Genomic DNA, 22,832 nt, shown 5'->3' with positions numbered 1-22,832 from the left:
TCTTGTGCAAAATGAATGTTAAGGTCAAAAGAGGTCAAAGTTCATATAAAAATTTCAGAATTTGGTTGTCGGCACTGTATCTTGCTTATGCTTTGAAGTTTTATGCTTAGTGGTCAACATAGTTGTCGAAATGGCTGTTCAGTGTTTGTGTGCGTGTACGTGGATCCAAACTTGTCCATGCCATAACTTCTTTGTGCATGGCAGAATTTTCAAATCACATGAATTGAGTATTTTTAGGCACAAATGTTCATCATGAGACTTCGTGTCATGCACATGAACCAGGTCAGAAGTCAAGGTCAGCAAAGGTGATTTAATGTCAAAATTTTGCCTTGTGTATAAAGAGGATGTGTTACGCACTATTCACCTATTTATGCATCCTTCCCCTTGATCTGAAACTTATAGGTTCAGGTTTGAAATTAGGATGAGTGGGGTCGACATTCTACCCGTGTGCATGTCTTGTACTGTATTTCCTAGTTAGGGTTAAGTTTGTCTATTTGTCCGTGGTTCAAAAATGTGGCGATTGTTACCACTTTTCCTCACCTTTACATGTTGTAATAAAACAGAAGATAGGAATGGTCCTTAACTGGACCTCCAGAAACAATGTTATAATCTTTCTAGCCTACAGAGAGGAAGTAGGAAAACCTTAAAACAATATCATAGCCATAAGGTAGATTCTAATAGAATTCACAGTAAATATCGCACTAAAATACCTAAAACGCCCTGGTCTGTAAGAACAAAATTATTTCAGAGTAGGAAATAGAAATTAGGTTTAATCAATAGACCTTTAACCGCTGATTTTTTTATTTGATTTTTTCCTTTATATTTTTATTTATTTATTTTTCTTTCTGATTTTTTTTTTTTTTGAAACCTGGTTGATTACTAAATAAAAGCTTATAACTGTAAATTCTTATTACGTTGCAATCATGTGGACAAGTGGAAAACCATTAAAGCACGAGAATGACCAATCGTCCAACATCTGTGCTCTTTTCCGCCAAGCACATTTAATATTGTCCGGTCAGTTTTATGGAAGAAATCTAATGTGTCCTAACTCTAGTGTGGACCATTTTTATAGCCTTTATATTTAGTGTTAAGCGGCAAACATCATTTTTAGCACATGATTTTATACATTGTATTACAGAACTTTGCATTTGTAATTTAAACACATTTTCATTTCCCATCAGTGTATTTTGTAACGATATAATAAAGATAATGATAAACAAACTGTTCGCAAAGTACAATAATATCATAAAAAATAATTTCATTTTATACAAACATTCTGACATATCTAACCTGTTTAAAAGATATGATAAGATTTGATTAACTTAACATTTAAATTTTTCATTCAATTGGTTTATCAATTATATAAGCACTATTTTGCATAATTTTGGTTACACATTTTATTTTGTATATTGATAATTACTGATTGCAGATAATAGTATATTGTGTTTTATTGACACTCAAAACAGGTGTACTGGGGTATCAAATTTCATACCATTGACTTATGAAATACGTTTTATCGATCTCCTTATTTACTTCATGTCAATACAAAACTTTGAGCAAATAATTTTTTTAAAAAGGTTTTAAAACAATATAAATATTGTATAAATGTAATTAAAGGGATTAAATTTATCGAACAACATAATGAGGAAATTGTTGCTTCTTACATTTATTTATGTTTTCATCTCTCTACTCTTACCCGAAGGTGAGTTGTTTTTTTCTATATGTATAAGCATAATAAGTAATAAACGTTTTTATGTGTATGTAAATTTGCCTCTAGCTTCAAGTTTCTAAAATAATCCCTCAAATGTGACAGCTTTCGTTAAAGAAAACTACAAAATATAACAAATGAATTATGACTATAATAAGTCATAGACATACCATACCGTTGGTGACGTATATATAGAGATATGATACTGTATTATTTAACGTTCATGCTAACACGGAGGTGAGGTGGTAATATCGCATGCATTTCAATGGCAGAACAATTATATATGGGACTTGTGAATGCATTACGATTCAATATGTTATCGAGTTAATTGTATTATAATTTAATAAAATTGAATGTACATGTAAATAAGTCAGTACTGATTCATAAATAAAGGTAAACAATAATTAACTTAAAAACAATTAAAGAAAAGTAATATACTGATATAAGGTCATTGTACAATATTGTAAAGCGAAGAATAAATTGTAGTACTTTTGGTTATGGTAACATTGCGTCACCGTTAAACAAATGTCACGTGATATACCCGTTCACCTTTTCACATGTTTTAGAGTAAATTTATTTCCCAGTACTATTAAGTCGCTAGTATTCTTGTCATGAATTTTAAACTAACTAAACGGATTTTTTTAATGCTATATGCATGCGTTAAACCAAACATTTTACATTTTTTTAACTGTAAGACACTGTAAACGGACTTAAAAATAATATAATAATTAGATGTGTTAAATCGACTTCGTAGGCTATTTATTTAATGCACATGCATTCAGAACAGTTCTAATAGGTACATGTTACAATTTTAGAACAACATGTAGATGCAAGAGTGAGCGGCAGCAGGACTAGGGCTAGTAGATCACGTACAATATGACGGAGTGGCTATGGGTATCTAAAATTTAAAGTATTCATATTGTTATTTTTTGTTTCTGTGTCGGTATCAGTGTTTTTTTTCTACTTATGTTCAATAAAACAATATGTTAGTAAAGCACACCTTCAAGCTTTATAAAAAATAGAAAAAAAATAAAATAAAAAACAAAAACAAAAAGACAAAACTTAGCAAAACATTATAGATAGGATGGATTATATAATCTTAACCTGCTCAATTTGTGTGCAATTGATTTCAAATTTGAGACTCATAAAACTGAAGCTACAACATTTTCAAGTTTACCTTTTTGACGTTCTTAATGGGTTATTTCTTTTCTTTGTTTTTAGGGATTTCAATAACTTAATACAAAAAAGAGAAACAAACATTGTCATAATAATTCTATAATCCAGCCAAACAACACAGATGTTGAAAAATCTTTACTTATTGCAAAGGTCAATCACATTCAGTTTTAGCAGTGTAAAAGAAGGCACTCTTGAACCTCAATATTCACAAAAAAGAATTCCTCACACGTGTTAAAAATTTGCTCGAATTCCTCACACGTGTGTGACAAGTTCGTACGAATTTGGCACACATTTGTGACTTATTCGTTAAGCACCTTTACCCCCGCCCGGAAACAGAAACGAATTCGTCACACGTAAATGAAAAATAAAAAAACGACATGTTAAAATAGTGTCTAAACGAAATATTCACACATTCACAGTTAATATCATAAAATCGGGAGGTGGTAATGTTTTGGCGTTGTCCGTGTGTGCGCCCATCTGTGCGTCCGAGTTTCGTTTCTGTGCTAGTTCTTGAAAATTAATGGCTCGATTTCTATCAAGAGATGAGAATATCGTTGAGGTTACCGGGTTCGACCATTAAACCCAGAGTTACTACCCCTGATTAGTTAAACAATATACATATGAAGTAATTTTCGTTTCCGGGCTATTTCTGGCTAGATTTTAGTGAAATATGACGTTGTACTGTGAAATAACAACCGTGAAGATAAAAATGAAAATAATGAAAGTAATAATCATCCATAAAAGCATATAGAAGAAATAGAATAAATTTGTTCAATTCGGTGAAATCACTTGTGATGATAAAAATCAATATTTTCACTCGTGGCAGCAGAAAACACGAGTGAAAATATTGATTTTTATGATCACCATTCACCAGTGAAATAGCATGATCACAAGTGAAATAACAATCCATCTTCCACTCAACTAAACAAATATCCTTTATAGCTATTACTATGCTGTCGATACTTACTGGACGGCTTCACTTATAATTTACATACTTCTTAGCAGTTATCGCAAAAAGTCCGAAAGGCTTGCAAACAATACACAAATTATGTTATGGACAGAATATGTTACGAGATAAAACCACTCATTAGTTATGCATTATATACACGACATCGGCTTACTGGATTTCAACAAAATATAAGAACCATCAAAAGGCATTTTTGCTTTCAGAGATTGATCAATTTTGTTGGTGGTTTTGTATCATATGTGCAAAGAAACTTCAGTAAAGTGATAAGAATTATTAAGAATCTAACGAAAATGGTAATTATATTGTCATATTGTCTACTATTAAGTTATTAACCTTATTATAGTAAACATTTTTATTCATTTGACCATCCTTTTTATGTAATATCTTATTCAATTACACAAAATTTTGGCAATTTCAATCTGACAATCTTCCCCCTATCAATGTAATTACTAGTAATCGTATCGGCAATGTCCACCGTATCCCCCAATGACGTCATCCAAGGGCGACAACTTGAATGGGAATTTGCTTGTTTCACTACAGTTCATCTAAAAAAGGGAAAAAAGGTTGGAAAGTTGGAAAATTAGAATTTGTTCACAACTTGACGACTCGCAAAGTTAATCGTGTCATTCCGTAGTAAATCATGCGTCTTATTCAAAATCCTATAAGACTAGGCAGCCAAATAAAACCATGACACATGATATGTATAAAATCACGATTTTATAATCAAAGAGGTTGTTGAGAATTTGAAATATGAATTTGAGCATGAAATACAGATGATATAGGAAAATATAGATCTTCGAGAGGAAAGTAAACCAACAAAATGGACCTTGTTACAAGAAATAAAACTGATTCCCAGAAAAATTAGTAAATCACACAATATAAGTTCAAAGGAAATTAGGTCAATAGTCAGGAAATAATGTGTTAAAGAAAACCTGTGCAAGTAATTGTAAAAATCAAAGCAATATTTTATTGTCCTTTTTTAAGTTATGACATGTTGTTACATTGATGCCACTTACAGAACACCACAGAAAAGATTTTTATTTTAGTACTTGTTTTCTTTTCTTTCCAAATCCACGTCAATAATGATAATGAAGGTCACCTTTGGAATAACCATTTTTATGTTTACTGCTGTTGTTGTTGTTTTTCAGGGGATCAAGCGAGGACGGTGGCGGAGGAAACCTAAGTACCGGTGCTATAGTAGCAATAGTTATTGCCAGTATACTAGTTGTTGCTGTAACTGTAATTGTTGTCTACTGGTTCTGTAGATAATAAGTGTTGTGATTTAACCTTTCTTACACGGATTGACATTGATATTTTACTGTGATACCAAACGTCGTGTTCAAACCGTAAATATCAAATATCACAATTTGAACTACGTTATGTGATACAATATTTTCCCTTATTTTTTGTATTTCTTGTTTCTTATTTGTTGTTCATAAATACTCATACCGTACTACCTTTCTTTATTATTTATTATATGCTGTATATTTGTGTAATGACGAGGAACTGTTATGTTCAAGTCATATTGAATAATAAAATCTGTTCTGTTCTGTTTATTTTAATTAGGTTAATTATACAAATTTTTGTCTCACTGTTCGTACAACAATCAACGAAAGAAAGAATCAAGACGCAGCATTAGCTTTCAGGCTTTGCTCTCAACTTTGTATAGTTTTACCAACACAAATATATTCCTATGAGTGAGCATGATTTACAATTTTGTGTAAATGCATATGAAAAATAAATTTTAATTAATTACCCACTTCATGAAATGAATGTTACCTATTATATTCCTAATAGATAAATATATAGACGATATAACAGAATAAATATAACATTTTCTGTAGCTCTTATTATATGCGGTCATCTTATTTAATAAAAACTTATATTAACAAATATAGTGTTAGTGTAACACTATGAATATTGTATATATTTAACAGATTTGCCATGCAAACTAAACATTTGTTTGCAACATGTGCCGTTTACTCGTTCACCAATATTTCATATTTGTTCAATTGTATGCAGTATACTATTAAAAGATTGAATGCAGTAGATACTTTTCAATAGTGAGATTTTAAAATAATTGCTATGAACATATAACTTATGTATTACTCTATAATGTTTAATTCGGATTGTGCAAGAGCACATATCAGTTTGGTTCTAGTTTAAACCGCAAAGACTGTAATTATTCTGTTACCTAAAGCAGCGGCTGATTTGTTTTTTTACAGTATTTGTTTACAGCATGTTTACAATAACAGGAGACTAGCGACTAGAAACTATGTGAAAGAAAAATATTCCTTCAGAACATACACGAAATGTTGATACTTTTATAAACTAAAAAAAAAGTGTGATTAAAAGTAGTTGTAATAATAAGACCTTTTTGTAAAAAGTTTGCTAATAAAACTCTGATGATACGCACGCTCCTTACGTTATGTTTGATATTGGATTTACTATACAAAAAATACTTGAATGGTTTTCATTTCAGTGAAAATAGCATGAAATTACCAACAACGATGCAAGATAAACTCATATTTTAGATTATCATACTGACGGTAGCAATCAAAGGCTTGACCTTGTTGCAAATATCATATTAATCCTTTATTTTACTTGAAGCCGAGTAGAAGGACAAAGTCTTCTACTATAATATTATTTTCATACTCAATTATATTCATTTACACAAATTATACTAAAAACTCATACTTAATCTTTTATCCAATTCCCTGACCAACTCCCCTCCTTTTCTCTGTTCAGCCCTTATACATGAGAGCCCTGCCGTACTGCCGGACAACAATAGAAACGGCAAACAGCAGCCTCCTTGATACCGAAAGAGATTACAGACAAAAATATTCAAACCACTTGCCCCTCAGCGCTGAGGGTTCGAATCCCGACAGGGACTTTGGATTCTTTCAAGTGAGGAAGCTATTCAGCTAGCTTACGGAACGTCGGTGGTTCTACTCAGGTGCCAGATCGTGCCTGAAATAATGCACGAAAGGGCACCTGAGGTCTTACTCCACCAGTAAAGCTGGAACGTCGCCATATGACCTATACTGTGTGGGTGTGATGTAAAACCCAATCAAACAAATAAAAAAAACATACAAAAATAGATGAAATGATTCAGAGGCCATTTACTGTAAAGTGGGAGGCCAATTACTGTAAAGCACTTTTATGCTTCCTAAGCAAATAAATGTCATATTACTTAGCATAAAAAACCATATACCTAACGTGTTTGATCCCATTCCCGTCAATTTCTAAACGCGTGACATTATGCACCGCTCACACATGGTAATAGTCAGATGCTGGCCTTTTTGAGGAGAAATGATTAAAATACTAGAAACCGTTTAAATCAGCATACTTTCCATTACGTCAGTCTCCGACTAAAAGTAAAGCACATAGAAGACTAGGAAGAACGTATTTATAAAACTTTCTTCCGCATACTTCACCCTATTCCACTCAAAGTCAGAAATATCGATCTATATCAAATGGTCGTACCAAGCGACAAAATATCTAAATACCCGACAAATGTTCTTTAATCTATTTGGCAATTTTTATACTGCTTATAATAGGAATTAAAGTAAAACTTTTCTTAAACCTATATTAAGGTTTATATAGATCGTTTTCAAACGTAACAACTCCCATTACTGTATAGTTAAACGATAAATGACCGTTATACAGATGGTCAGTTAAGTCTAAGCTATAAATTACGAATAATATAACATACATTGAAGTTAAAATGAAGGAACATTTTGTTATGAAAAATTAAAGTAGACAGAAGCGTTGAATTATGAGGAATACACTGTTGTTTGTATTCATTTTTGTTTTTGTCTATCTTCTGTTTCCTGACGGTAAGATTATTTTGTTTCTTTTATTTTGAGTAAAATCTTTATAACTTTATAAACATTTATAATACTGTAACTTCTTGTCATGGAATAATGTGGCAGAATGACACTTGCAAACCAAGGCCAACACTATAACCTAAATGTAACCTACAAAGAGAAAAAACAACTAACGACTACAAAAATAAGCGGCCGTAAATGACAGCAGATCAATCGATAAGCTTAAATCATATACTATAGTGCATTTTTGTATATTGAACAAATACTTTATTACAATTTCATAACATAAATCAACGGATCAAGCAATTTTTAAAGCAGGCTCTCATGGTTTCATCAAATATTGTGAAATTATCGAGGTTTATTATACATTTTGATATAATAAAGATGATTGAATAGGGAGAAATACTTTTCTTCAAACAATATTAAAGCACGTTGGGAATCAAAAAAGCTAAAACTGCTGGGTATTACTTTTATCGATTTATGTCTGATAGTGAAAATTGATTATATATATATGGAAAAACGTCACTCAAATAGATGACGTTGCTGTTACTAAAATAATTATATAAATTTTAAACGGTCGCCACATCAAAAAATGATTAATAAACTTGGTTGTTTGTTTCTTAACTGATTTTTTACCCCACTTAAAACACAAAAGATGTTGTTACATCTCATTGGTCGACCAATCTAAAGGGCGTCTTAGATAACTTGCCAGTAAATACCAGTTTCTCTGCAATGTATCGGCTACTTATCAATTATTTCTGGATCAGCGCTGAGAGACAAAAGACAATTTGTCCGAAGATCGAACCTGCGATACCTGTTTAGCTAAAGCAGGCGTTATATGTTTTATTATTAATATGGCAAGGAAATGGTAATAAAAAAAACAATAATGGTTATTACTTAGAATAAACATTACTTTGAAACACGATGTGCTTTATTCTTTCAGCAAGCGAGGTCGAGGCGAGGCGAGGTGGAGGTCGGTCCAGTTACAGTAGATCCCGCTCGTATAGATCTGATTCCAGATACAGATCATATAGATCATACAGGTCATAGTAAGAAAACCATTTTTTTTGTCATGTAGTATTATAAGAAAAAAATAGAAAAGAGATTGTTTTTTGCTCTTTATTTGCTACATTCGCTGATTATCAATAATCATCTCAGAAACGAATTGAAACTAGCTCTAATACGTGATGTCAACAAGGGTAGAGGGTGTAATCTTTACATAATGACTAACGCATGTAAGAAAATAAAGTGTTCGTACTATCTGTTTGTAAAATCCTATGTAAATATAATATAAATAAATATAATGTATAATCCTATGATAAACTGTATTCAACACCTCCTAGCATTTACTTGCTATTTGTTTGCATGCTTCACTTTTTTTAGCCAGTTTAGATAGTTTTGTGTTCTGGATCCTTTTCCGGAGTTTGACGAAGAGGACCGAACAGTTGCGAATGTAATTGATGATATCGTAAAATAGGATGGAAACAGCCATCTTAATTGATTAAGTTTGGAGTATGAAGGGGTAGTCTTTAATAAAGTTGAAGTCATATTTAAATTATATTTGCTCTCCTACGCACTGTAGAATTCTCAATAATAATCTACTTGGACAATTATACCATTTTGGATAGCGGGTATAACTACATTGAACTTTAAATAACAATTCCGTGTTACCATGAAATGTAATTCTATTTCTTTTCAGTAAATATATATTGAGATGTTTCGTTTTCAGTAGAACAGCAGAGTAGAATACATGTTGATATTTTCAGGAATAATGTTGATTTTTTTTCTCTCGAGGAACGATGTATATGTAGAATTACTCTATTTTCAGTGGAAGTTCGAGTGAGGGCGGAGGGGGTGGTGGAGCCGGTCTAAGTATTGGAGCTATTGTTGGGATAGTGATTGTATCAATATTAGTGATAGCTGTTGCATCGATCCTTGTATACCGTTATTGCTTGTAGATATGAGTACATTTGTTTGACAATTTTTGTGACATGAATCATGAAGAGGATACTCTGACAGTGTTCAGCATTTATGTGGTGTGACACTTTAAACATAAATCTTCTTACATGTCGTCCGTTAGAAATCTGTTTGCTTATCAAAAATGATTATATGTATACAAGTCGTTTCAAAAAAGATGTCTCATCAGACGGTAATTTAGTGGTAGTAACATGTTATCTATTGTGACAAGCGATTGATCAAAGCAAATTTTAAAGAAGTTATCAAACTGTTGCGAATTTAACAAGATTATTTCATTGTTTTAAAAAGATATTAGCGTTATTAAACTGTTATCAATTTAACAAGTTTGTTTATTCCTGTTACATATGAGCTAAATAAAATAGTATTTACATTTTACCAAATTCCCAAATTATGTTAAGAGTGGTATCAAAATCAATTAGCATAAACTTAACACATATAAGAGAGCCTAGCAATTATATGATGTATTTTAAATGCATTTATTGCTATTGAACCTTAAAATGCATGCTTTCATCATACATCTGTGTACGATTTTATCGTTTTATATTGTGACGCCAGACTGAATATCAATATTACGCAACATCAAGGAAATTGACGTTATTCAGACTTTATAACCCTATTTACGATGAAGAATCACAGTAATATGTACATTTATGGAAACTCAATGAAAGTCGAAAGCAGCCGACTTTTTATGCTATGACTTTTTGCAAGATTGGCATGTAAAAAGGGATACCGATGTATCAGTTGGTGTAACTCTATAGGTATTTTTGTCTTTTAAAATGTGGACGGAGGGGTGAGAAGGGTTGTAAAAATAATGAAAGTATTCCATTGGTCGTTACATTGCAATTCATTAAAATCTTCAATAATTTCTGTACTGACACAATAAGTACCTTATCTTGGATAATTTAAGACGCTCAAAACATTTACAAGTCTATTCTTGTTAGTAATTTTGATATCATATTGATATGAAAATATGAACTGACTGGGTGATAGTTTCTTGGATACCTGTAAACATTTAAAACTCGTTTCTAACAGAAAGTAATCTTATTTTTAATGTTTAATACATCCTTTATCACATATCCGTGCCGCTTTTGCGACTCCGTAAAAACGGTATTACATGGCCGTATATATATTTTGACGTGACGTCATTTGCGTTATACAAATATAGTGTAAAGACACGCTAAATGTAAGCGTTTTACTAAAAATGACTCTCTTTCATTTTAAAAGGTCTTTATGTTTGGTTATGTTTGTTTATGTGATAAAAAGAATATTTAATTCGTGTTAGTTCATTACTGAATTTATTGAACTCGTTGAATTATATAATATCATGCTCCCCAGACGTCCGTATAATATAATTTTTTTCAACTGGTTCATTCAATTCAATATTGAACATACACTCATTCGATAATTCAATATCCTCTATTTATATCATTTCTCTTTTCAATTAATTCCTACCCATGTGCTGACCTTTAGGGCTCGGTCCCAAAACAAATTGTTTCTTTTGTTCTTCAGTGGGTTCATTTTAACCTCGATGTCTATTCTGTCTGGGACACATGTAGAAATAAGAAATGGTCTGCAAGAAATCCATGCATTTATATATCAAAATATAGTTTTGACTGTGTTTTTCTTTGGTACTTATCTTTACATATAAAAAGTAATACATGTTTTCTTTTGAAATTTTAATTTCTGTAGATTTGACATTTTTACAAAAATGCAGTATATAATCAGTCTGAACACTGTACAACTTGCATTTGCACGTTGTTCGAGTGTTCCAAATGTCGGGGTGGTGATACACGCCCGCCCATTCAACGTCGCCTCGTCCGCTTTCATGCCGTTCACTTAACAGTCCTTCGCCAATACCTCCCCACTTCACCCTTATTCCCAGACCCACCACCGCAACAAACTACACCTCGCACAGCTTGCAACAGACATCGACATGTACAATACTTCTTCAGAACGGGCTTTGGTCCCCTTGTCTTGCCCGTCCGTTCCGACGTCCCACCTGTACCTGCGTGCGTTCGGCGAGTTTCGCTTGTGAAACTGCTTTAAGTGCTAACGTGTCGGCCGCCCTTTCACGCCACTACTAACGCCAGGCTACCTCCTCATCGGCCAGTCCTCTGCTCTCGTCCCATAAGCTACCGTGGGCCCATACCTTTATGAACGTAATCGTCATCAAAGGAAGCGAGAAATGTCGGACCTACAGAACTGGCAAAGGATGGGGGTCTGTGTGTAACGTAGGAAGAAGCAGATCTGTTTGCACTTTGCCGGCATGGTTAGCAATAATACAGGGGCCTTGGGAGGACCAGGCGATGGTTCTATGCATGGTATTTACTTGAACGGGCTGGGCAATGACTGGAGAATGGGCCGTGGCCCATCGTTCTTGGTTGTCAGTGACAGCAAAGCTGTAATTTTTCGTTTATGTTGTTGAAACCAAGGTATTTCAGATATACACGTTTATTAAGGAATTCATACTCACGCCCCGTAACGGATTGCCCCATCTCTCTGCAACTCCTAAACACCCACTCACCTCCAAACTCCAATCACAGCTAGCCGCCGAATATTTGTGATCTTCATGCTCTATCAAACATTATAGTTAATACTTTGAAAGGTAGGAGGGCGGAATGGGAATGATGATACATCGGACATGAATTCGATTGTGTAATAATGTTATCAGTTGTAGATGTAAATAGTCCACCAAACATATATCTGTTAGGTAAATCCGTTCTTGTACTAGCACACCAATATGCAGAATATAATGTCAGCGCGTGCTTCTTCATCTTCCCAGTGGCAACAGTCAAAATATTTCCAGCAAGAACTGCACTGCCGGCGAGACCTATAGACAATTTTTGTATTTGTATCAATTAAAATTGGTTCAAAATCAGCAGGACAGCTGAAGGAGTTCGTGAAGATATTTAGCTGCTTCATATCTTTACAAAGATTTATAAAACCGCTAGGTTTACATTTTTGAAATACACCACCTATATCAAAATGTGCAACTGTTTTGTTGCAAGTGCCGTCGTCAATATTTGACTGAAAACTAAAATTAGGCATACTTTGATTCGTGCAACCGCGATGTGTGTTATACTCGTAATAATTATCCACCGAAGTTTTCACAGTTTTATATACTTCATAGACTATAGATCGTTGAACACCTGGTAGTGTGACGTAGTTTATGAAGTTGTAAATAGGCTCACCAGACTTGTCTAAGGCAACTAAATTTGGACGAATTGAATCAACCCAGTCATTAGGCGTAAAATTTGAATGCCTGAAAAAACAAAGTCATAAATAAATGAACACGTTACAGGATGTTAATGTTTTTATGCTGTGTAATAACTTCTGCAGAAACTCAAGGTCGCATTTAAAACCCGATCCAACAGGACGAATGATAAAAATAAGTTCGAGGGAATCTGCATATGTTAATGCACAAAAGGGTGCATTAGCAATATTTTTGCAGTAAACGTATAAAGTTTGGTAATCGATTGATTTTATTGAATTGTTGTGTTGTTTTTAAAAATGTCCGTTTTCGTAATTTGTGGTATTGGTATTACCGTTGCCAACATTGTAGTCAGCTATATGACGAACTAAGTCACGCATTATAAAAACATCTGAATTATTATTGGCGCATTGTTGTTGTGCAACATTTATTCGTCTACCCCCTACAAAGTTTTTATCCATAATATGTAATATTTCCAGTCCGCAGTTACATAGCAAAAGTAAGAATTACTTATCTAAATTAACAGATAATAAAAGCTAATTAATATCAAATGAATAGAAACAAATGACATATAACATTTAAAATAAAAAATCCACATTTGTATCAATATGTTGTTCGTGAGCGGAAGGGCCCTGCCCCACGTCACCATGCCTACCTACCACACGCACCCCGCATCAACTCGCATCCACCTGTTCTCCCGCTCCTGCGCTAGAAAACATAAAATTAAGCAGCTGTATTTAGCGGTCATTTGCCGTTTTGTTCCCTTTACGTCGCAACTACTTTGTAGCATGCTTGCCAGACTACTAGAGTAGTTAGAAAGACATAAAAGAAGTCATTACCATCAGTTACCATATACTTCCAGGCACCCCCGGACCCCACCCCCGTTCCAAAAATCGATAGAACGCAATGAACCTCACCCCCCCCCACTTCCACTTCATGTTGCAGGCGTACCTTAATGTATCGACACAATCCTGGCAAGGAATTACAAATCAACAATCACATTGCATATGCAGTATAAGTACAGTAGTCCGAACAAAAAAAGGGTAAAAAATAGGACAAAAATAATAGTACTGGAAAATGCCAATGATATGCACAACAAGACTTGGCACTGATGTGAAACTTCACCTGTCAAAATAGTCATGTATTATATATTTGTCTGCTATACAGTCTCTTATGTTGATTTATCTCTAGTATTATTTGTAGTACGGGGAATCAAAATTTTCGCGTTATATTTTATTCGTATTTATATCGGAAATACTCCTGTTTTACATTTGCTCATGGCTTGTTTACTATCTCGTGGATCGTCTACTACACCTGTTTGCTTAGAGCGGCCACATCCCTCCCCAGGACTAACTCCCGAGGGCTTCCCATAATTTCCTCCCACACTGCCGCGACACCCACAGCGTGCCTAACACTTGCAAAACAGCTATTCCGTCCTAATTCGGAATTCTCGTTTCGGTTTTGTTCTCCAGTAAAGAAATTGGTTTCAATCGTGCATTTCACATTGTTGTGTAATGTGATATGACAGTAACATCTTGATAATGAAATCTTAAGCTGACATTTCAGTCAGGTACTTGGACATGGCGGTCTTAACACAGCTTTCGTATACTGCACATGGTGGTGTTTTTCATGTGCACTTTTCCCTTTGCATTGTTAGTGATAAAAAGCAATTGGTATATTTTTGTGTCTAGATGTTCATTGCTTTTTGGAAGTTGGACATTTTTGGACTTAGAAATGAAATGAGGACAGCACGATTATTCTTCATATATAATGTAAATTAAAAATATATATGATTAAACTTTTTACTGAAATACTACAGGTTGAGAATTTGCATTTGCTAATCTAAGTTTGAAACAGGCAACTGCTTTGAATTTTCTTATTTTCCCTGTTTTTGCATGATTTTGCACTTTTTATTAATATTATTTTACTTTAAAGGGAATTATATTATCCTATACATAGTAACTAATAACGGGAAAATATTTACCTGTATTATAGCAGCCCCTGCTTCCATGCTTGTTATCACGTGAGTACCAAAGTCTCGAACAAGAAGACCACTTTCATAGCGAGCTACTTCAGTATAATTTGATATCAGAATAGCTGCAATTTTCCTTAAACGATTGTGAAACGCTTCATCAAATACTGAATCCGCCTGTAATTTAACCCTATATTTGACGTAGCGAGCCTAAAACAGAAAATGAAACCAATAACTCAAAATTCAATATGGATATCCGACAACTAAATCTAAAGTCAGTTAAAAAATGTACAAATTCCTGTACAGATTATGTCTTTAGTAGAATTATCGCCTTTATTGTTTAAGTCAGTTTTCTAAATAAAAAGGTAGTGTCATGGAAAGTGCAAAACTCCTTTCCGAATTGCGGATGATATGACCCCAAAAGTTAGACATAAAAGAACCAATATAGTTCGATAATATAAATTTTTAAGGCTCTGGCTATGAATAAAAACTGATTATTGATATGTTATTGATATTGAAATGCGATTATTATGCAATGGTATCATGTGCTTAATATTTGAAAAGACATAATTAAATTCTGTGCACAAGATGTCAAATAAAAACCACCAACTTGTGCAAGTTTAGAAGTCGAAACAACTTAAAGTGTCTCTACACTTTCTTTGAATATGCTTACTCTTCGTTAAAAGTGTCCATGCTGCGACATAGCTTTATCTACATTTCATCATTGATGAGTTTTTGAAATGATAATATTAAAAAAACGTTGCAATTACTTTTGTTATGATTAGATTTTGGTTTAACAAGTGTGCTCGCTATGATTCCCACAGAAGTAATCTTTGTTTGACGAAAATTAGAAAAATAGTTCTTTAATAAGAATTGACATTAATCATTGTTTAGTCGGGAAGTTCATATAATCATTTTGTAAGAAAATTTAAATGTTTTGTAAACGCTCCAACACCAAACTAATAAACACTTACATGTTTGGTAAAAACAACACATTTGCTTATACTTCCATAATTTGGATAAAAATTAACTAAACTCATAAATGTACTGGTTTGTGATTACTAAATTGGTATCGCTACTTGTCATATCACACTTTCTTAGCTCAATGAAGTCATCATATCATAACAGTGCTTTTTGTTTTTAAAAAAATAATCACAACCAATTTTAAATTTCTGGGGTGTGCTTAACTTATTTCCAGGTTTTATTACAAATTTATTTACAACAAATAGACCATGCAAAAATGAAACAGAAAAATACTAATAAACTTCTATGTAAAAAAGAAGAAACGAAAACCTGAACACGCATTGTGACGCTCTCTTCTCGATATTGGTTTGTCTTAACATCTTGATACTCGGCAGAAAACTTGCCACTGAGACCCAAACCTTTGTATGATCCACCTGCTGCAACATTAATAGACTTTGATAATGTACTCGTGTACTCATTCGAGTTCTCTATTGTTTCTGCGAATGTATCTATTCTGCTATTCTATAATGGAATAGCTCGTGTACTGTCTGGTATCAGATATAAACCGTCATCAGTAGTTTTGCATTTTGAGTAATTTACAGCTATCGCCATACCCATTTCTTTATTCATCAGATTGTCCCATCCAGAACCTGGGAGAACCTCAAATCTCCCAACTTTGGTATTTTCGCAACGTCTTGGGTCTCCAATTTCAAATTTCTCCTTATTATCTTTATGCTTTTCTTCTTTGGTCATCACTTCCAAAAGAAAGGATGAGTAAACTAAACTGGCAATAAAACATCTGATGGAATTGTTCATGATTACAGAATGAAATCAACAAACTTTCAGTTACACAGCTGTAGATAACTGCGTTTTAATACGAGACACTTGGTTATAATATTAAGGTAAGAAGAGGGTCTGACCGGAAAGTTGTGAGTCTTTCATTAAACAGTTTATCTTCAGGGAAAATATCCTGCAATATTATTCCGTTCTGTTTAAATTTACACTTTGACATAAATTATTCTGAATAGATTATTATAGTGCACAATTCTTAACAACAACCTTTGCTTAGTACTAAACGGTCTACAACTGGCTTCACTTTTTCCAAGTATTAGACCAAACTATAGAAAATGTTCATTTAGTTCTTATATAATATTGCTTGTGAATTATAAATCATGTTGTATCTATGTTCTTATGTGATCAATATGATTACATTTAATTAATTATGATATTATAAATGAACATTTTGTGTTCGGGTAGAGACATGATTATCGTGCGGTGTATTAGAACATGGTTTTGATGGCTGGAATCATGGTATCTGTTGTTGGACAAAAAGCATGTGAGGGTATAAGTTAATTTCCCCGTCCATTAAATTTTGTTGTTATTTATGATACTAAATTGTATCAACGTAATAAATTTCCTCAATTTATCGTAAAGATCCAAACAATTGATATTAACCGAGTAAACAAAACAACAACGCAGAATGTATTAAACCAACTTGAAGTATGATATTAACACATGCAATTTAAATACTGACGCTTATATTTATATTCGGAAAGTGAAAAAATATCTTATAGTTCATCATTTATGAAAAAGAAGCGGGATTCCTCCCGATTATACTTCATATGTAATGTGTATAATATATAGTTCGAAACTACCCTTGAACTCATTTTCGTGCTCAGTAATATAGATATGCCCTAACTAGTCTGTTATGAATCTTTTTATTTACTAATTTCTCCCTGCCACGATGTGTAATTAGAGAAGCGGACGCGAGGTGAAAATCTATCGTAATTCCCTATTAATACCTATGAACATTCTGACTTAATTTTAAAATAATACTTCTTTTCACTGTTTTATAAATGTCTACCGAAAGTTCCTTCCTCTTCACATAAGCAAAAAAATACTTGAACAAATTAACACAGACATATTGTGGTGCAAAGAAAGTGCTGACTTTAAATAACTCATTATAGATTCCTTAAAAACAACATTTTTGAACTATGACTGCTTAATACGAGTAGATCTGACATCAAATCGTCAACTACAAGGCCTAAAACATTGCTATATAGGCCCTCATGAATTTTTATCACAATATCAATATGTTGCACAATCTCAAATTAACATCAAAGAGAAATATTATCGTGATAAATCTTTTATCATAATGCTTTAATGAGGCACTATACGTTTTAATAATCCAATCAAAACACATTGTTATATCTACCAATGAACCAATTATACCCGAAAACAAGTCACGCAGAATCAGTTGATTACATTAACAACAAAATCAAAAGGTAAACCGTGTATTATTCAAAACTGCGTCAGATGGCGTTTTCTTGCATATTAGACAGGATTATCTGCTGCTAACACCACTATGTTTTTAAAAGACGTTATTCCAGCGTGCCCTTTATTACTGAATTGCGTTATTATATAAGATATGCAAGAAAAAAAAAATAAATCAAATAAATAAATCAAAGTATTACAGGAACAAAAGATATCATAAGGTTATTGAAATATAAACTGTATTGCAGAGCATCGTTAGAATATTCTGGTACCATAACGGCAGTCAAGAGATGTACCCCTATAATTAAATACCTACTTAGTCGGGGAAACAATCATTTTTACTTCAATATATTAACAGAATACGCAAGTCACAATAGACAAAATTCATAAGTCAACTCTCTTGAGTAGTATACTCCGCAACAAGACAGTACCCTCTCTTGACACCCACAACTGCTCATGACAAGCAAAGTTCTCTTCAACTCTCACATATGAAAATAGTAAGTTATTAATTATGAACTCGGTTGTTTTTGTGTCATTTACATCATAGATTAGAAACTCAAGGGAATGTCCGAAAACAATTCGGCATTAATCTAATACTGAAAATTGATTCTAGATATATTTTCAGTTAACATGATAATAGATTTATATGTAACTTAAGGATGTTTGTCCTGTAAACATTTTCTCTATTTTGTGTCTGTTATATACTAAATATGTGTCTATGATATTACAGATGCGCTACCTAAACACTTTGATGATTTTACTCAAATTAAATTTCCAATCATAACAACGTAATTAGCAAGCATTCGCACTTACCTGTTCTACCTGCATTACGCAAGAGCTCCGTAAATTAGGATATCTTCGCTGTATGCTAAAATTAGCGTGTTTGTTGTGTAGTAAGTGTATGTGATGAAGCAGTGTCTTATAAGCGTGTCAATGCATGTTGAAGAGGCATATATAACTGTTAAATGGTCTCCTAATCTATGGGCATAAGACTAAAAGACTTATCAATAAAAAATGTATGTAATATTGGATGATGTATCTCAAACATGCCAACATTATACATGCACAATTTTATAATATGAAAAAGGCAAAGTTTCAAAGGTAGCACTTTTTACTACACATTACTTCACACTTAAAACTGCACACTTTCGGCCACACTACTGTTCACTATTTGTTAGTTTCGAAATACGCAATGTTATGTGTTTTATAAATAGCTGTTTTTGGCTATTATCGTATGACCATTTTACTATGGAATCCCTTTCGGTGGTCCTGCGTTGCTGGGTTGCTTCACATTGTTTTCTTATTTATGTTATTCACTCATTTTATTTCGGACTATACACCGCTAGATAAAAAGTGGAATGACAAAAGTAATATAACATCAGGAAGGGTTTCCATCTCATTTCCTTACTCACTCCAAACGTTATGCATTCCTACTTGCAAAGATTGTCTTAAACAAAATCACCATTATGTAGTTTCTATATAATGCCTAGTTTCTTCTTTAAAATGATGAAGATTATTACTCAACAAGGCAAGGCGACAGCACTCTACAAGTCATGGTACTCAGATGTCACTGAACCAAACAAAAAAACGGGAGAGGACACAATGGCGGTGAAAAGAAGGAAGAGACAGGTTATCAGTGAAATGATGAGAAATAAATGGGCCGCTATGGGAATGAAGGGAACAAGGTTTTGGTTTTAGGAAAATTTGGGAAGGACATAAGGAAGGGCACACAATAGGATATGAGGAGGGAATGCAAAGCAATTACTTACCGCTAATAGCAATTTAACAAAATAAAATAGAACATGTAAAACGTATAACAATACACAAGACATACATGTAAACATGTGAAAGAACAAAGAGGGGTACCGGCTTAGAACGTTCAGTAGTAATATAGTAATAACACTACTGGAGAGTCACACCGAATACTATATAACAAGTATTCATCTTGCATAACATATTCTACATCTCATCACTTTAATTATCATTTTCAACTAGTAGCTGCTACTAAAAGTTGTGTCCATATAACATACAATTCTCATTTTAACTACGCCTTCGTATAAACTAAATGTTCAAAGGCTTAATTATTGAAGCCCTTTCCCGTCGTCTTTTCTTACACATTTATGTCAAGTGTTCTCGAAATCCCCGATCGAATGAATTACTTTCAACACCAATGGCCTTAAACAACAATCTTGATATTTGAGCTACACATGTTCATGAATCGGCTCAAACAAATCCAGTCTACAACATTTCTAATTTTACCGTTTTGGCGTTCTTAAAGGATTCCGTTTAATACTATCAATGCGCATCATACACCCCTTCAAAGTAATTAATTCATTTCTATAAAATTGCTTAAAAATCCCCTTTCAAATATAGTTTGAAAAATTAATGATAGGTGTTGATATATAAACTTTCGATGTTACCTTGGTCTATATGCTTTATACATGCTTTGCGCGCACACTAAGTAATACATCAAAATTGTGAATATTTAAATTTAAAATAAAATACAACGAAGATCACGGAACCTTCAATGTGGCATATTTGTGTCATTCCATGAAAACAGACGTGTAGTCCCGGGAATGCTAGTGCCTTATACAAGAAAACAATGGACCAATGTAATACTTTGAAATTTCGAAAGAAGAGCATACTTGCGATCACATATGAATAACAGACGTTCATTTAGTTCAATTTCGCCTGTAAGTTTACTACTTATTATCTTGACATCATGTAAGTATAACAATTTATGCGAAATGTAGTCAACCGTCTTTGCTATTTCAATAAAATCCAACGGTTTTTTCAAGAAAATGTTGGAAGCTCGTGGTTTTTGGTTAACATAACATAACTTTGTAAACCGGTGATTTGTGGATATTATATATATATGTATTCCCCAATTTCCACCAAGACACAGACTGACACCTCCCTTGCCCCCACTTATCGGCCTCGGGCGGATCCAAACTGCCCCTCACTACACCCAAGTCTAAGCCACCCTACACGCTTTTCAAACGACGAGGGCACAAATGTAAGACCTCTCACGAAATCACAACAGATGATAATTACTACATAGGTGACTAATTGTGTTTTAAACTTTATGTCGTATTATTTATATTTAAGACATATTTGCACATTAAGTTATCTTAATTCCTTTTGTCTCTTATAGGAGAGATATCATTATCTAAATGAATATAATATCCAGGTATTAATACATGTTTGATATTCTTTTGTTTTCATAATAAAAACCCAAGGTTATTTATCAGGGCATTTTAAATAATATATATCCATTGAATGTTTGGAAAAAGGTTACTTGATACGATAGAAATATGTTAAAGTAAACGTTACAGGTGTATCTTTCAATTTTGTTTTATAATTAATGATAAAATCACAGCTTGTTCCCTTCAACGGCTTTATGTTTGTATTTTTCTTTTGACACAGCATGCATTCCTAAATCAAGTGCATGTTTGTGCTTATCCAAAACAAAAGGAAAAACGTATTCAGTGTAACATAGTGATTTGAAATTATCATATATATTATATAGTATTTATTGAAACATTGCTAGATCTAAGTGTATTATAATAGAGGCATCTTGGTTTAAAACAATGTTATCGTCGATTTCTTTTTCGTGTTATCTACCTTTGACTATGATAAGTCTGCATAATGAAGGGCAGATAATTCATATTCAAAGTTAAAATGCCAGGGCTATTTTCCTTTTGAATTACTTCCCTTCTTTAGTGTTCTTTTTTGTTGTTGTTGTTTTCTGTTGCTGTTTTTATGATTTTATTTATTGGATTGTTTTAAATGAATTTCTTCTTATTATTGTTTTTTTTCTAGTAGATTCGTCGGCCCCGTACCAGGTGATATACAGCGGGAATGCTGGGGTGAATGTTGGTTTCATGAACGATAAGGTTGAAAATGTCATTACCGTAACGGGTGGTGTGTTGGAAGGATCGGCGAGGAGGAGAGATGTAAAGAACTGAGCAGGTGAGTAAGGCAGCTTGTATGGAGGTAAGGCGACAATGAATGATCAAAAACTGCTAATAAAATAGTCGTCAATAAAATATTTGCCAATAAACAGGCCTAAATGTATGACAGGTTTATTTCAAGCTGTAAAGTACACATTGTACACTAAAACGATAGATAAAATAATGTCCATATTCCATATAATTTATTCAACTTTGCTTTTCTCAAAAGGGTTTTTAATAAAATATTTACGTTTATTGCCTATGTAACCTTATAAATAACATTGTTTGAAAGTTTATCAAGTAATATTAAAGGCGTGCGAAAGTTTATAGAAATAAATGGAAAAATTTAAGGTATTAGAAATTAAGATCAAATGCCAGGGTTGGTTTACGTGGCCTAGATATATGCACGAGAGACAACATTGAAAAGACTTCCACCTACCCATAAAGCCTTAAAAGTCATCATATGACCTATACTGTGTAAGTACGACGTAATCCAAACAAAAACATCTTTCATGATTTCTATTTTGTTTTCTTGAATTTGCTTTTAGAAAAAGAACTTGATACTTTATGATTTTCTTCATGTTTGCATTCAATATTTTACAGTATTAGAATGCTTTCAATTATTTTACACACGTATTAGAAACATCTGATATTATAATAAGGGATTTGCTCAATATTTTTGTAAGTAGTATATGCGGTTTTGGGGTCATCTTTTTCACTCAATTAAGGTGGATTGCTTTAGAAATAATCAAAATTGTAGCAAATATATTAAAAACAGTAAAAGAAAATGAGGGATGTAGG

At 33.0% G+C, this 22,832-nt stretch overlaps 1 long non-coding RNA gene and 1 pseudogene across 1 annotated transcript; one reads left to right on the top strand and one right to left on the bottom strand.

The window, feature by feature from the left end:
• Positions 1-1,469: 1,469 nt before the first annotated feature.
• LOC132725936 (uncharacterized) lies at positions 1,470-5,604 on the top strand. The gene is made up of 3 exons (XR_009625128.1): positions 1,470-1,702; positions 2,524-2,602; positions 5,000-5,604. It is a non-coding gene; the product is annotated as an uncharacterized LOC132725936 (long non-coding RNA).
• A 6,621-nt stretch (positions 5,605-12,225) lies between these two features.
• On the bottom strand, positions 12,226-16,649 carry LOC132725968 (macrophage-expressed gene 1 protein-like; annotated as a pseudogene).
• Between the last annotated feature and the right edge of the window lie 6,183 nt (positions 16,650-22,832).

The sequence above is a fragment of the Ruditapes philippinarum genome, unplaced genomic scaffold (genome assembly GCF_026571515.1).
Source record: "Ruditapes philippinarum isolate M1 unplaced genomic scaffold, ASM2657151v2 ctg2432_1_1_1_1, whole genome shotgun sequence".
NCBI lineage: Eukaryota > Metazoa > Mollusca > Bivalvia > Venerida > Veneridae > Ruditapes > Ruditapes philippinarum.
This window is presented reverse-complemented; position numbering and strand designations above follow the sequence as displayed.